Raw genomic sequence first — 16794 nt, 5'->3', positions numbered from 1 at the left:
TATTGTTCTGCAACTTGCCTTTTTTCCCTTCTAGGTAAAAATATATCCTGAATATGCTTGCATAACTCTATATACATCATTCATTGTTTTAACAGCTGGCTTAGTACATCCTCTATTAATATACCTCTAGGTTGTTCCCAGCATTTTCCTATTCAAATAAAACATGTGTGTTCTTGGTGCTGCAAAGAAACGTGTGTGTTTGTGTGTGTGTGTGTGCGTGCGTGTGCACACATGCATGCCAGAGACCATTCGTCAGTTTTAGCATTTAAGGAAAGGCAGAAGGCTTGGTTTAGAGTTGAATTTGTCTCCTTGGGGCACGATGAGCCTGCCCCCAGAGAGAAGAGACCAATATCACTTCCTTCTCGTATTTTAGAGCAGTTTTCTCAACCAGTGAATGGAATAATAATACCCACCCACAAAGCCGCTGTGAGGCTGAAATGAGATTGGAACCCAGTTCCTGGTATGTAGTTTCTCTATAAGTGTTAGACGCATGGCTATTCTGCTAGCAAGGATTTTTGATGGCCCCTCACTCAATTCACTATTACAAAGAGAAATATGACAGGTGCCAGAGGAGCAGTAGCTGAACAAAACCGTGTGTATGGCCATTGTTCACAGTTTTGTGGTCTCAGAGGTCCAATGACTCCACTTTTCAGTTCTGTGTAAAAGTGTTTGATGCTGGTGGGACAGCTCACCCTGCCCCTGAGAGGTGAGCACAGCCTTGTCAGGCACTGGCAGTTAGGTGGCCTGTGGGAAGGCAGGGTCTGTGAAACGGCAGAGTGTGTTCCGTGTTCAGAGCAATGTTAAGCAGTTCCTGTGGAGAACGAGTGATGCTTGAACAGAGATACAAGAGGTAGTGGCTGAGAAGTGAGGTTAGAGAGCCAGGCAGAGACCAGACCATGATAGGTCTTGACTGCACAGCTCGAGGTTTTAAAGGATTCCAGAAGCTATGAGTGTGAGTTGAAATGTGTGTGCATTTGTGTAGAAAGGGCACTCTGCAACAGTGTGGAGATAGACGGAAGGGGGTGAAAATGAGCAAAAGACAAGGCTAGGAGCATCCTCTGAGGCAGGGACAGTGGGAATGGAAACTGTGGCATGAGAGAGTGCAGTGTGGTGTGTGAAAAGTGGTAAGGGGGAGGAAGAAGGCAGAGTGCAGAGTCTGGGATGACTTCCTGATTGCTGGTTTCTTGGCCACATGGATGGCGATGCATGTCTTGGTTGATTGCACAGGACAAGAAGCTGGTGCTGCATCAAGGCTGAGAGGTTCAGTTTGGCGGTGAGCTTGAGTTGCCTGAGGGACACCCAAATTGAGATGTGCAGGAGGCAGTTTGACAGGCGGATCTGGCTTGGAGGAGAGATCAGGGCTGGCAATAGCATAGAACAGTCTCCTCTCTTGTCATTGTTATTTATTTTTCTAAGAATGTTCTTTTCTTTCTGCATTATCTTCCACCTTTTGAAAACTTCTTTTCCCCCTAGAGTGGAGAACATGCCACCTGAGCCCCAATACTCCCAGGACAGAATTGAAGACTCACTGCCGGCTTGTTGAAACAGAGACTGGTTCCTAACACCTGAAAGTAAGAAGCTAGTGTTTCTGGCCTCTGATGCATGCTGATTCCACTGGCTACAATGAAATGTAATGAAAAGATAGATTAAATGCTTCCTCTTTTAATTATAGGAATAATTATCGCTTACGCAGCTGTTTGTTTTATCAGCATATCAGTAGGTCTTTCGACTGGAATTCTTAAACTGTGTCCTTTGAAAGCATTACTGGCAGATTTCCACCTCCCTCCCTCTTACTTACATCTACCCACTGTTTCATCATTTAATGGACTTAAGTAGTTATTATCCTTTTTCTTCCATATGGAGGTCTATAAACCTATAGGCACATGGTCTGGTAAGAAACCCACTCACAGAGAAGAAAGTGAAAGCCCTTTTCATGTATCTTCTCAAACATTGTAGGACAGGCATCGCGGCATAAATTGCCCCAAATTCATCAGTTCTGGCATATCATCAAAGAAGAGAAAGACTTTTAATGGGATGAGTGAATCTTTGTCAATTCAATAGCTCCTTTGAAAAACCCTCACATTTTCTGCTGCCACAGAAACCATCTCTTTCAACTGGATTATAAATAAAAACAGGGCCCTCTGGCTTCATGTTTAGATTATATGTGCGTTCTCTTTTCAATATGAAAAAGTATGCCTTATTTCTCTTTGAGGTGTCTGGCCCATTGATCTTACTTTGATTTTGTGGAATCGTAGTCATCGGGAAAACTTAAGTTAGTCTTTTTGGGTTAAGGGATAAGAAGTGCATGTACCTTAAAGGTGCCAATATTCATTTCAATGTGGGATTTGTGTTCCTAAAAGCAGATGATTCATGGAAAAGAATAATAAAAAACCTGCCCCTCTCTCCCTAAGCATGGCTAAAGCAGTGTGATAGATTTGCATGGAATTTCTCACAGAACTCCTGCAACATGAAGGTTGTTGCTGTTTTGAGACATTTCGTCTGTTGATCACAATTTGTTTTGTGAGGAGAATCAAGTATTTCATTAGTGCAGCTGAGTGTTGCCTTCAGGTAGATGTTTTCCCTTTGCATATCTGACTGGGCTTTGACCGGCAGTTCCTGAATGAAGGAGGGGAGCAGGAGGGTGGGGATTGTGCCTATCAAGCACGGACAGTGACAGCAAGGCATTCTGGGAGTGTCAGGACTTGAAAGCTTTCTTTACTAACCTTGAGGTAAAGCATAACTGATTTTTGCAAATTTAAAATGCACCTCAGGAAAACAGTGCCTTCAAAAAGCTGCCTATTTACCCTTGGATTTAGCTAAATAATCCACTTTTGCATTCCTGTGGTAGACTGCATCTAGTCGCTCAAAGAATATTGATATTATCTGTTTATATCTTTGCTGCACCTGCCAATTGTCCACTCCTTAAGAGCAGGGATCGTGCCTTATTTATTTTTGTACAACAGTGTCCAGTCTAGCATTCTGCACATAGCAGATAATCAAACTGAGTTTAAATGAGTTAAAAAGTCATACTCCATAATAGAGTGAGCTTCCCAAGGGCTAGCACTACAACTCATTTTTTTTGGAATAATTATAAAGATAACAGCTAATATTAATTTTAATCATCTGGTCGATTCTATAAGCTACATTCTATTTTTTGTCCCGTTTTTCAGATAATGAAATTGAATCAAAACGTAATTTACGTGAGTTAGTGCTGTCAGTAAGTGGTAGATCTGGGAATTGAATCCAGACCCTCTAATTGCAGAGCATGTAGTTAGTGCCATGATGTTACACTGCCTTTCAGGCCCAAGTTTAGTTTTTATTTAAGGAAAATATTATTGGACATTTGTTGAATAACAATGAGTCTTATAGAAAGCCTGCTAGTTTAAAGTCATTAGATGTGTTTGGTTTGCTCTTTAGAAGTAGCCAACACTTAATTTCTCAGGGACCTGCTGGATGATATTTAAGAGACCATTGTGTTAATCATGAGAAGAGTTTACAAATATAGTACTTTGATTTTCATCCTTCCAATAACATAGAAAACTTCACTTCCCTATCGCTTTCTGTTAGTCATGGCTGTACGACTTGCCTTAGCCAATAAAATATGCATGGAAGTGATGTGTGTTCACTCCCGGGCAGAAGTTTCAAGGGCCAGTATGCTCTTCACCATATTCTCTTCCTCCGGTGGTGGTAAATGTGGGCAGAAAGGCCAAGATGGTGTCTTTCTCAGCCTGGGTCCCTGAGTGACCTCAGTAACAGAGCTCCTCAACCGTCCATGCTAGTCATGTGTAGTGTGATGGAGAAATAAGCCTTTTTTTTGTTATTGCTGTAAATCATTCACACTGGAAGTTGCTTGTCAATGTAGCATAATCTCACCCACACTGACTGGTACAAATATCAAATGCTTGCCCTCCTCTCTGAATTCAACCATCTGGATATCATGCACAGTGGTGAGGGGTCAAGGTATAAAAGGTTTCAAAAGATTCCTGGTGATCAGGAAATCTTAAATTGTTTCATATACCATATTCTTTTTTTGTTTTTTGAGACGGAGTCTTGCTCTGTCACCAGGCTGGAGTGCAGTGCACGATCTTGGCTCACTGCAACCTCGGACTCCCTGGTTCAAGCACTTCTCCTGCCTCAGCTTCCTGAGTAGTTGGGATTACAGGCACGCAGCACCACGCCCAGCTAATTTTTGTACTTTTAGTAGAGACAGGGTTTCACCATGTTGGCCAGGATGGTCTTGATCTCCTGACCTCATGATCCACCCACCTCGCCCTCCCGACGTGCTGGGATTACAGGCATGAGCTACTGTGCCCAGCCTCACCTACTATATTCTTTTAGACTTCAAGCACAATGAGTCTCGTCCTTACCTGGAAACTCTTGAAGGTATAAACTCCTTTTGAGAGTATTATTGATGTTGCTTTTCTGGATTTGGGTATGTCTTAGCTCAAGTTCCTCAGAAACAGACCCAGAAATGGAGATTTATGTGCAAGTGCACAATTGAAGAAAGGCTCCCAGGAAGACCAGGGAGGAAATGAAGTATTAGGTTAGGGAAGGAAGGAAGTCAAGCTGTGGTGTGGTCTCAGGCTAGGTCTTCAGCGTGATCCTACATCATGGAATGTAAACCACACTTCAGTGTTTCCTCACCTGGAAGAAAAGAAGTTAGCCTCCCCTTCTCCCTCACTTGACAGTTGTTGGCTAATGGTTGCATCATGGGGTGGGGGGCGTGGGATATAAACCCCCAGGGCCTGACTCTAGTAGGTTAAGGGCATCTTACGAAGAAGATATACAGGTGCTGGCTTTTGAAAACACACTGAAGTGAAGAGGAAGGGAATGCACAGAAATCATTAATGTTGTACAATTTATAGCTTTGGCATATTTTTAACTATCCAATTTTAGACATCTATAAAGGAGAAACTGAAGACTGGCCTCCGCATTTGCATGTGACAGTGAAAGGGAGACACAGAGCTGCACAATGACTTTCTTGTCATCAGGGAGGCAGTCATGATGAAATATGAAGCTAATACTTATGACTTCTGAGTTCTGTGTGAGTGAATTGTCCACCAGCTTCTGGACACTCCTGACATGACAGCTGAATATTTCACACTGTAAATGGGCTCTACTTAATAAAATATGACATGCAGAAATCTAAATAGACCACAAAGGCAAATTAGGGTACGACTATTCACATTAACAAAGTGTTTACTGAAGCTAAAAGGGCAAACACCAGCAGTCCTGGAAACAGTTTCCAAGATATCAAAAAGAAGAATCTCATTGTATCGTATTTAAAAAAAAAAAAAAGATTTACTTAAAGAAGGTGGAGGGTTTCTTTTTTGGGCTTTTAACAATAACTTATGTGGGGGTCATACCGTTATTATCATAGATGGGATGTGGAAAAAATGGCTTGTCAAGGCTGCTCAAATGTGACCCCACTGCAATAGCATTGAGATTCTACCTAAGTGTGATCAGAACTGTTTATGTACCACACCAAGCAATCCGTCAGCATATGGAAGGAACACAGACACTGACAAGTGCACGGATCGCGTCGTTATGTTTGTGCGGCTTCTGTTTTATACATCTGTCACCAGGAAAGAATGAAGTCTGTGATTATCTTTATCTTAGGCTGGCAAATGAATGTGTACTAGTTGGAGAAAAGGCAGACATTGTATTTACCAGAAACTCATAAACCACCAGAAGCTGAAAGTAAATGTGTGAGAATCAATTTCTTAGTGCTTGGGAATGTTAGCAACATTTCAGTTGTAACTGCAAATAATGTGAGATTTGAAAACATATACCAAATATGTGTCCATTTGGAAATGTTTTAAACTTTGGTGTTTATCAATAGCTCTAAATCTCTTTACTGCACAAAAGGCTCTGACATTTTATTTACAAAATATTGTTTTATCCTTCTAGCACACAACTTTTCTTGCTCCCTTACCTTGTACAACAAACAATCATACGAACAAACAAAAGTTGCCCTAAATGTGTAGAGTTTATTGTGCTGTTCTTGGCTCCAACTCAAAAGTTGTCTGAACTTAGCAGAATCATTTTTAAGATGTCGTGTGTTGCTGTTCAGCTATCACACTTATGTTTTATTATTTTTTTTTTGAGAAGTGGGAGTGGCAGATGTAAAATCTACTTTGTATGATAATTATTTTTAATCAGCAAGGGAAAACAGTCATGCAATTGGCTTTTTTCCTTGCAGCTTTTGGATCCCCTTTCTCTTTGTGGAGTCTCTGTGGGTGGACTCTATAGCACCTCTGCAGTGAAATTCTGCCTCCCTCCCGTCCATGCAGAAGGTGCATGTACGGTATGGTCCCCAGCAGGTAGGAATAGCAGGAAGTAGTGCATTAAAGCCAATGGATACAGGTAGATGTGGGCATGGTGTTTTAAAAACATGTCGATAAATTCTTTAATTATTCTTTCTTCAAGAGGTGGAGCTTAGCTTCAATCTTCCCTCTCCTGCCCCAAGTGTGGGCTAGACTTGGTGACTTGTTTATAAAGACTAGAATAAGGGAGGAGTGATAATACTGATGTAAAACTTCAGGGCCTAGGTCATGAAAGGCATTGTGAGGCTGGCCTAGGTCATGAAAGGCTCACACCTGTAATCGCAGCACTTTGGGAGGCCGAGGTGGGTGGATCACCTGAGGTCAGAAGTTCGAGACCAGCCTGGACAACATGGTGAAACCCTGTCTTTACTAAAAATACAAAAATTAGGCGTGGTGGCAGGTGTCTGTAATCCCAGCTACTTGGGAGGCTGAGGCAGGAGAATTGCTTGAACCCGGGAGGTGGAGGTTGCAGTGAGCTGAGATTGTGCCACTGCACTCCAGCCTGGGTGACAGAGTGTGACTCCATGTCAAAAAAAATAAAAATAAAAATAAAAAATGAAAGCCAAACAAACTAAAAAAGCTTCTTCCTTTCTCTCTCAATCTCTCTCTCTCTCCTCTCATGGATTGCTCCCTTGGAAGCATGTGCCAATACTTGTCATACAGACAGTCAAGCAGCTCTATGGACAGAGGCCCATGTGGCAGGGAATCATGACCTTGTGCCAACAGCCATGTGCATGATCCACTTTGGAAGTGGATTCTCCAGCCTTCAGATGACTACAGTTTTGCCTGATATTCTGATGACAACCTCATAAGAGACTCTGACCCAGAACTGCTCAGCTATTCTCAAATTCCTGACACACAGAAACTGTGAGATATAAATGTTTGCTGTTTTAAGCCACTAAGTTCCAGGGTAATTTGTTACACAGCCATAGAAAGTAATACAGTGAGTATTCAGGGCATCAGGGAAGCATTGAGTGGAGTGTCCTTGTTTCTATTCACCTGCCCAGACACCAGACACTGGGAATTCTTCTTGGGGAATGTCAGCAATGCACCCTGGCATGGGGGACGAAGGAAAGTGGGATCTTAGCAGAAGGAATGAAAATCCACTGTTCTGAGTATTCTGTTTGCCTCTCTGAATTCACTTTCTACCGTTCCCAGCTTGCTCTATGTCCTGGAAGGCTGACCTCTATGGACTGCCTCAATTGGGCTCCCCTGGATTCCTTCCTGGTGGTCAATGGGCTAGCTGTGGCAGCATCCAGTCATTGAAGGCCAGAATTCCTGTGGGAAGCCTTTCCCTGCTGCTAAGCCAGGCCCACAACTCTCTAATTGCCTCATCAGTTTTAGGAGTGGTAGGGGCTCCCCACTATTGCTAGCCTTTGGATGCTTCACCATTTCTTCTTGGTTTCTATTAACTCTGTTCTCACCCTGAAAATAGTTCTCAATCACCCCTTTGAATATATTGTCTGTTTCTTCTAGGATCTTGACTGACACATTCACTGGGGCTTGCATTGGTGTTCTCCAGTGCATGTGTGCCACTAAGAAGTGAATTGCCTTGGTTTGAGAGTTGCAAATTATTACTATTTCTACTACTACTTCTGCTTCTATTACTACTACTTCTTTCTCTTCTACCTTCCTTTTCTCTCTCTCTCTTTCTTTCCTTTCCTTCTTTCTCTCTCTCTCTTTTCTTTCTCTTTCTTTTTCTTTTCTTTCTTCTTTCTTTTTGCACTAGAAACCTTTCTGAGTGAAAATTTATGCTGAACTCCAAGATATAAAACATATGAAATTATAAAAAGAAACCTGCTCCGGTTGAAGTGGGTGAGGAGGTCAGGAGTCTCGTCTGTATGATCTTCTCTCCTTCTTCTCCTCTAAGGGGATCCCTTGAGGCACTTCTGAGCACTCATAGGGTTATATGGAACCCAGTTTGAAAACTAACACTTTAGCATGTTTTAAATGCTGGGGTGGAAAAGTTTGCAATTTCCAGACATGGTTCTGACTGTATGACTTCTTTGTCCTCTGTCCTCTACTCTCCCCTGCTGTTCACCACCTCAAGTCTCAAACTCTGAATTTCTCCTCCCTAAACATAGCCTCTTTACTTTACAGCAACAGCTGTGATTTATTCAAGCTATTATTATTTTCCAGGCATGATGCTAAGGTCAAGGGCTAATCCTACAATATAGATATTCTCATTCATATTTTACACATGATGAAATAGAGACTCAGAAAAGCTAAATGACTTTCCTAAGGTAACACAACTAGTAAATGGAAAATCTGGTGTTCCAATTTGTGTCTGTCTGACCATGAAAGCTCACGACCTTAACAAGCACCTACTGGTACCCTCATCTTCCTCTTTCTTCTGAATCTGATTTTACCTTCATTAGGACTCTGAACCTTAGTTTTTCTCTATTCTCTTTAATTCTATCTTGGTTTGGATTTTTTTTTTTAATCCAGAAACCCTTAGCTGTGTATGTCATGCCTTTGCCAGTATCCAAAGTTTTCTTATTCTCCTAACTCTTTGAATTTCACCTGCGTTGACAATCCCCAACCACACACAATGCCCCAATGTCTGCATTCTATTTCCAATACTTATTTCCAGTGTCTATTTTTAAGTATGCTGTTGTGGCGAATTAAGATGAGACCGTCTGAGTGTAGTAAGTATCCACGCCCTCCTTTCTCAACTGGGTCCTCACTTCTGCAGGAAACTCCTTTGAATTTTATTCCATCTGTCGATTCTCTGTTATGTCGCCTTCATACTCACTATGCCATAATTAAGCCCTCATCTCATCTGTTCTTCATCATTTTATCGCAGCTTATAATTTTATCTTTAGCTTTACTTTAGGTCTTTCAAGGTGAGCTCTCTTAAATAATTAATTCTTTTATCATTACAGTTGTTTGAAAACTTGCTCCAAACGGTGGTCGTTCAAACAGGGTAAAGTCTGTTTTCTTTCTCTTACGTATAGTTAGGAAGAGGGAAGTTCAGGGTTCTGTGTTGGCTGAAGGATCCTCAGAAATCCAGATACCTTCCAGCTCAATGCTCTCCTGTACCTTGGGTGTTGTCTTTATCCTAAGGATTCACAGTGGCTGCTTGAGAGCCCATTATCATGTTCACATTTCAGGCAGTAGGGTGCAGAAAAGGGAGAAAACAGGCATATCTCTCTGTTTGAGGACACACCCCAGAAATCACATACAACACATTACCTTTCAGTCCACCCAGGAGTTAGTCTCATGGCTTTACTGAGTCTGGAGAATGTAGTGTGCTCTGATTGGCTATACAACCTAAGCCCATCTAAAATGTCAGGGGTTCCTTTTCTAGGGAAGAGGAGAAGAACACCTGGTGGTCCACCCTGCTGCTTCATGGTATCTCTATAGCCACCCATTCTTTTATTCTTCTGCCCAGGGAAACTGGGTCCCTCCTCTTTTTCAAAGCAGCACCTTTCACACATGCTGGTGATTGCATCCACTTTAATAACCATTCAAAACTGCTTTCTGGTTTTGGGAATTATGTTAAGTGTGTTCATTTCTCTTTTTACTTCTGGCAACAGACATTTCCCCTGCATCTACCATTTATCACATTTGATTTCCTTGAAGCTGGAGTTATTCCACAGAGGTTTATTTATTATGCTTATTGTTACGTTTTGAGTCTTTGGAACTTGCTTTAATTAAGAAACTGTGGCAGTGTATAATCTTTTTAGACACTTTATTAATGTTGTTATTTTAAAGTCTATAATTGATTAGGAATACATTACTAGTTTCAAGAAATGGTACACCGATTCCATTTCATTTTGTCTGGGCTATTCAGATCTAGGAGATTACCTGTAATCTTTTATTAGAGAGGACAATTTGGAGGTAAATTTCCATTTCAAGATTAAATGTTAACTGGGGCCATGATCTGTGTCTGGGTCTTAATTAATCCGTGTGACTGAGTCACAACACAGAGAGGCCAATGCCATTGGAAGGAGAATTTTTATTACTTACATTTTCTGAGAAAAAGGGGCACCCTATGCCATGCAAGTCCACATGTGGAAGCACGAGGCTTGGTCAGGAGTAAGGCAGAAGCATGGTTTCTATAGAAAACCATGAAACCATCATGGATTCCATGCGAAAGGCAAGGCAGGAAGGGGGAACAGTTTAGGATTGGCTAGTTTGAATAATTCCAGTGGGCTCTGGGGCATAGGAGTTGTCCCCGGCTGTCTTGCACCTGGCCCTGGGATGATCACAGCACTAGAATATTGCCTCTTGGAGTGTAGAGTTAGAGTAGGTGCTTTGGAATAAGGGCTCTGGACTGGGTAGTTTACATATGATTGGCGTGTCCCTGCCAATCTCTTGGTTATCTCTAAGAACTGGCCAGCCTTGCAAGGGACAGTTTCTCTTCAGCCTGCAAGATTTTTGAGACATAAAATCAACATAAGGTACAGAAAATTAAAAAAAAATGATTAAACATCTGGCCATCATTTTCTTAGTTCTCTTCTCAGGTAACTCACTACCTCCTCTTTTTTCTCTTGCTGTCATTTGTGCTTTTCTGTGAAGTTCAGACTTCAGCCATCTGCTTTTCTTTCTTTACATATTTCCAGTCTGTTGCTGACTACATGCACCCTTGGTGCTTTAAGCAATGCCCCCTTTCAGTCTATCAAGGATAGAAATATGGCCTTGGTCTAGTTACTCTCTGGGCATCTGCTTCCTCATCTACAACATGGGGATAACAGTGGGCAGTTTTATTTTTCCTCTAATCTATACCTTTTTTTCTCAGAACCTGTAACCAGCCCTGCAAAGAGACCTCTTCCTAAGACAACGGGTTGAGGATATTCTCTATCACAAAAATGTTTTCCTTGAAGAACAGGAGGGAAGATGAAACATCTATGGGTTAGATAGGAAAGGAAGGGGAGGAAATGCCCCAACGTCTGCATTCTATTTCCAGTACTTATTTCCAGTGTCTATTTTTAAGTGTGCTGTTGTGGCCAACTAAGATGAGACCATCTGAGTGTAGTAAGTATCCACGCCCTCCTTTCTCAACTGGGTCCTCACTTCTGCAGGAGACTCCTTTGAGTTTTATTCCATCTGTCGATTCTCTGTTATGTCGCCTTCATACAGTTGTCAAAACTCTCCACCATCCAGTTGAATGTCAGCACTCTAATTTTGCTTCTATATTAGCTCTTATGGGCATTCATTTTAGACCTTTATAATACGAATGCCCGCCATTTGCCAGCAAAGGCCATTCATTGCAGTGCAATAGGTCTTTGTTAATTGTCTTGCTCATTTCCCTCTGTGTGTTTTTTTCTCATGCTCATGCTCTTCCCTTTGCCTTGCATCCCTCTCACCTTCATCTTTCTTTTAAATGCAGTCCTCTAGGCCCAGTGCTTACACTTCTGATTTCCTTCTCTGATATTTTGGGCCTGCATTGAACTCCACTTTTTGAGTTGGAGTCAGCACCACTGAATGGCCCCTTGACTAACCCTGATTGCTACATATGTGTCAGCTTTTAAAATTGGACCTTAAGCTTTGGATGTTTGAAGATCACTTGGAATGCCCTGCCAATGTTAGATGTCTATGATAATAGTTGACACAGTCCATTTCCTGCCAGAGCTCTCAGTGTTACACTGTTTTTCCTGCTGCACCCACTGAGAAAGAGGCTAAGCTCTCTAAGTTCTTTGCTGCTTTATAATTCAGTGCCTCCCCCAATACAATCTCTTCTAGTAAGGCATTCCCTCCATCATCACCGCTGTTTTGTCTTATTGTTTTAAAACTTGCTCAATTCCATAAGCCTTGGTTTTCTTATCTGACTCTTCCTAGGCTGTCAGCCCCTTGGGGGCAGCGACTTGCAATGCTTGGTACACAGTAAATGCTCAAGAACTGTTCTTAGTATGATTGAATGAATAAGAGGCCCAGCTGGATTGACACGTTTTATACTCCCATCCATGCAGACCCCACCATTTCTTTTTTCTGTTTTTTTTTTTTTTTTTTTTTTTTGAGATGGAGTCTCACTGTCACTCAGGCTGGAGTGCAATGGCATGATCTCGGCTCACTGCAACCTCTGCCTCCCGGGTTCTCCTGATTCTCCCTCCTCAGCCTCCCAAGTAGCTGGGACTACAGGCATGCACCACCACGCTTGGCTGATTTTTGTATTTTTTTTTTTTTTTTTTAGTAGAGATGGGGTTTCGCCATGTTGGCCAGGCTGGTTGCAAAATCCTGACCTCAGGTGATCCACCTGCCTCAGCCTCCCAAAGTGCTGGGATTACAGGTGTGAGCCACTGCGCCCGGCCTCCCATTTTATCTTGAAGGCTGATGTTTTACCAGCACTGAGAGGGACAGAATGTGCCATGAATTATGGATTCCATTTGATCCTTGTAGAGACAATCTCAATATTTTTCCCTTTGGGTGCTTGAGTGAACCAAATTAGCCCCACGCTTGTCAGATTCCTCCCTCTCTTTGTGCTGCAGATGAAAGTATAAGAAGTGAAAACTGGAACTCTCTTGACCTTTTCAAGTCTTCAAATAATGATTTTCTAGACAGATAAGACTAAATTGGTATTGGATCTCTGCTCAGGAGCAGGAAGGGTGGCTGTTTATGGGCTGCACGTGTATTGCTCACTGTTTCATTTTCTTATTTTCTGCCTGGTGGAGGAAATTAAAATTCTGATGGTCAAATTCGGTGGTTCTAAGCCTCTGCCCCTTGCCTGCTGCTGCAGATGTGAGAATTAGGCTTATCTACCAGTTCAGGTGAGGTGGTTGATAATTTAAACACTTGACAAAATAGCCAAGGTAATAAGATCCTTAAAGGGCTAGTGAATTGTTAAAAAAGAGAGAGGGAGAAAGATCCACAACCAAAACCAAAACAAAAGGAAACAGGCAAAAATCCTCACCCTGTGCTTCCCAGCCACAGAGCAAAGGGTCACCTACCTGGAATAAGGTAGATGGCGTTGTCAAAATGGTCTACTTCATGGGCCTGCCTTCCTATCTGGACTGCCTCTGTACCTCATTCTTTCGAGTTGAAGTATCTAAAGTGGAGCTGTATGTTAACCTAGAGACACCTTGCTGTTGGTTGGCATAAACACAACTATCATCCAGTTGTTTAGCTGGGCTGGAGGACCTGGACCACAAACCAGGTAAATCTTCAAGGGGAAAGGAGGCTGGCAAGGCTCGGAGGACAAGGGCTATTGCTACATCACTTGGGCAGCAACTGGAGGGCACTGGCTGATTTCCTGAAAAACAGAGATTAGTGGTTGGTAGGAAAGGTCCTTAAAAAACACATGTAACCTACTTCTCAGTGTTGCCAAGACCAGCTAGCAACAGCCTCTTCAAAGCATCCTTATCAAGGGCTATTAGTCAGTCCACTTTTATTGGGTGCCTTAATGTCTTGGGAAAATGAAAATCAGAAGATCAGATAGAAAACTGAAGTCATCTCATTTTATTCAGTTTAGAGGTGGGAATCATTACAAAATGTACGTGCTCTTCTGTGTTACTAATCCTCTTATGGGGTGGCTTTAATCTCACATAATATAATTCTGTACTATCTGGGATAAAGTATTATGGGAAATAAACCTTGAATATTTATTCCCTATGATTTAGCAGAAATTAAGCTTTTTTCTCTGTTCTGTAATTGAAGGATACTGAGTATCATTGCATCTGACTCTCACAACAGTGTGGCTTTTCTTCAAAAACCAGTGGAGCAGGTTTGTGGTTATTTCACACAAATAAAGAATCTGAGAGTCATAATGGAACACTAGCTAAAGCCTAAATAAGACTATACAAAAAAAAAAAAAACCTAATAAGATGCTGGATTGTTTCTCTCCATCTTTTAATCTCTTGCTCTCTCTTAATATTTCTCTTCGCCTCTCCATCTTTGTCTCTGTCTCTCTGCGTTTCTGTCTCTATTTTTCCTTCTGTTTATAGAAGGAAGAGAGGTTTCTATTAATAGGTATCACATGGTCACTGTCTCCCATCACCTTTTCATTTCACTAAAAACATTTCTCCTGCCTGGGCAAAATTAGGTTCAGAGCAGCATTTACCACTGTTCTTTAATTTACCTAATGAAAGACAAAATTACTATTTATGTGCAGTTTATGTAAATTTTTGCAGTCCTTAAGCACGAAATTATAAAACGGTATGACCCTTCCATTAAAAAGGCTAAGCAGTTCTAGCCTGCACAGAGCCTAGATGATCAGAGGTCCCTTCTCTCAGTCTTGAACAGACTTGCAAGGGGTTGATCCTAAGCCACACTTTCTAAAAGGCCGTTGGTAAGGTCTAGGATGAAGCAATGCTGAAAAATCATGTCTTATGAGCCAGGAGAATCTGTAGCCTGGAAAACAAATGACTAAAGTGGGAATGTAGTGGTTGTCTTGTGTTAATGAGAGGTGAAGCCAGCTGGACTTCGTGGGTTGAGTGGGGACTTGGAGAACTTTTCTGTAGCTAGCTAGAGGTTTGTAAAACGCACCAGTCAGTGCTCTGTAGCTAGCTAGAGGTTTGTAAAATGCACCAATTAGTGCTCTGTAAAAACGCACCAATCAGTGCTTTGTAGATAGCAAGAGGTTTGTAAAATGGACCAATCAGCACCCTGTAAAATGGGCCAATCAGCACACTGTAAAATAGACCAATCAGCACTTTGGAAAATGGACCAATCAGCAAAACATAGGCAAGGACAAATAAAGGAATACAAGCTGGCCACCCCAGCCAGCAGCAGCAACAACACGCGCAGTTCCTCTTCCACACTGTGGAAGCTTTGTCCTTTCCCTCTTCACAATAAATCTTGCTGCTGCCCACTCTTTAGTTCCGTGCCACCTTTAAAAGCTGTAACATTCACCACGAAGGTCTGTGGCTTCATTCTTCAAGTCAGCGAGACCACAAACCCACTGGAAGAAACCAACTCCAGACACACTAAGACATTCAAAATGCTGTTAGGTGGTGAAGGGGCAGATTTTGTTCAGAACTAGGCCTGACCTCTAGGAGTTTTGGGCAGGGAGAGCTGAGCTTATTATAAGGAGAAGCTTTTCTATCAGAAGTACTACGTAAAGTAGTGAGCCCTCTGTTACTTGCAGTATTCAAGCAAAGGCCAAATACTCACCTGTGAGAATGTTGTGGGTGAGATTCAGCTGGATTACACTGTGTACCCGAATCTTGGGTGAGGTTTCCCAGAGAATTAGCACTCACAAGAGCAGGAATTTTCCTGTATTTGAATTTCTACACCGGAAATAAAATGAATCTCGGTTTGGGGAAGACAGGTAAACTTGAAAACACTTTAAGTCATGCTACAGTGAATGCATTGTAGATTCAAATAATAGAATCAATAAAAGATAAGGCAAAGAAATTCTATAAAATTTTAATAGTGGTTTCTCTGTGTCTGACCTCACAGTTCAAAATATCGGTGTTGTTATAAATAAATAATTTTAAAATCATGCAATATAGCAATACAGTAAGAGATTACGGCAGCGGTTCTTATTTAGGGGTGATTTTGCCCCATCACCAGTGGACATTTGGAAACTTTTGGAGACACTTTTTATTGTCATGACTGAGGGAGTGCTCCCGGCATCCAGCAGGTGGAGGCCATGGATGCTGCTAAACATCTTACAATGCACAGGACGGCCCCCACGACAAGGAATTATCCAGTCCAAATATAGTGCTGCATTGAGAAGCCTTGTTCTGTGGAGATCATGAATGTAACTATAAGAGTAATAAAAATTGCTTCAACCACATCACATGGATTGAGAAAATGCTATACTTCAAATAACCGTTGAGGGAGTGAAGATGATGTGTTTTGAAGGGATGTGCTTTGAAGGGCTGTGTTTTGTGTTGTGTGACTCGAAATATAGCTCTGGTGACAGCAGACATTCTGTTGTCAGCAGTGTGTATGAAGAGTTTCAAGAAAGCTATTTCATAAGATGCGAGGGAGAAAAAGCCACATTTCTAAATCAATGTTACTGTATATAATAAGTGACATTAAATGTTTATATATAACTAATTTAATGAAATAAATCATATAGCTATTTAGCAATTTTATCTGCTTTAAAAGTTGACATATGGAAGTGAGTCAGACACAGGTTTTTTAATTTTCTCATAGGGAAAATGGCTGCGTGCCTTACATTCCGGTAGCCTTGAATTTGGACATGTACAGAACATCGAATTTCAGAGTCCTAAGTTCTGTGTTGGTTATGGCATAATTTTTTTGGTTATGATATAAAATTACTTCAATCTTATGAGCCTGGAAACAACTTCAAAAGGCAATCAAGTCTTTCCTGCTTTTATTTGCTTTAAAAAGATTACATACTGTAAAATTCAGCACATTGTATGAACTTTGACAAGTGGATAGTCGTGTAACCACCACCACAATCGAGATGCAAAATAATACTACCAATCCAGCAAACTCCCTCATGCTGTCTCTTTGTCATCAACCTCTTTCCTCTGTGTTCCTATTTTTATATTTATTCTTACACATTTTACAAGTAGAATATTTATTTTCAAAATAAACTTTTCTGCAGAGACCC

The sequence above is a fragment of the Gorilla gorilla genome, chromosome 11 (assembly GCF_029281585.2).
Source record: "Gorilla gorilla gorilla isolate KB3781 chromosome 11, NHGRI_mGorGor1-v2.1_pri, whole genome shotgun sequence".
NCBI classification, from domain to species: domain Eukaryota; kingdom Metazoa; phylum Chordata; class Mammalia; order Primates; family Hominidae; genus Gorilla; species Gorilla gorilla.
This window is presented reverse-complemented; position numbering follows the sequence as displayed.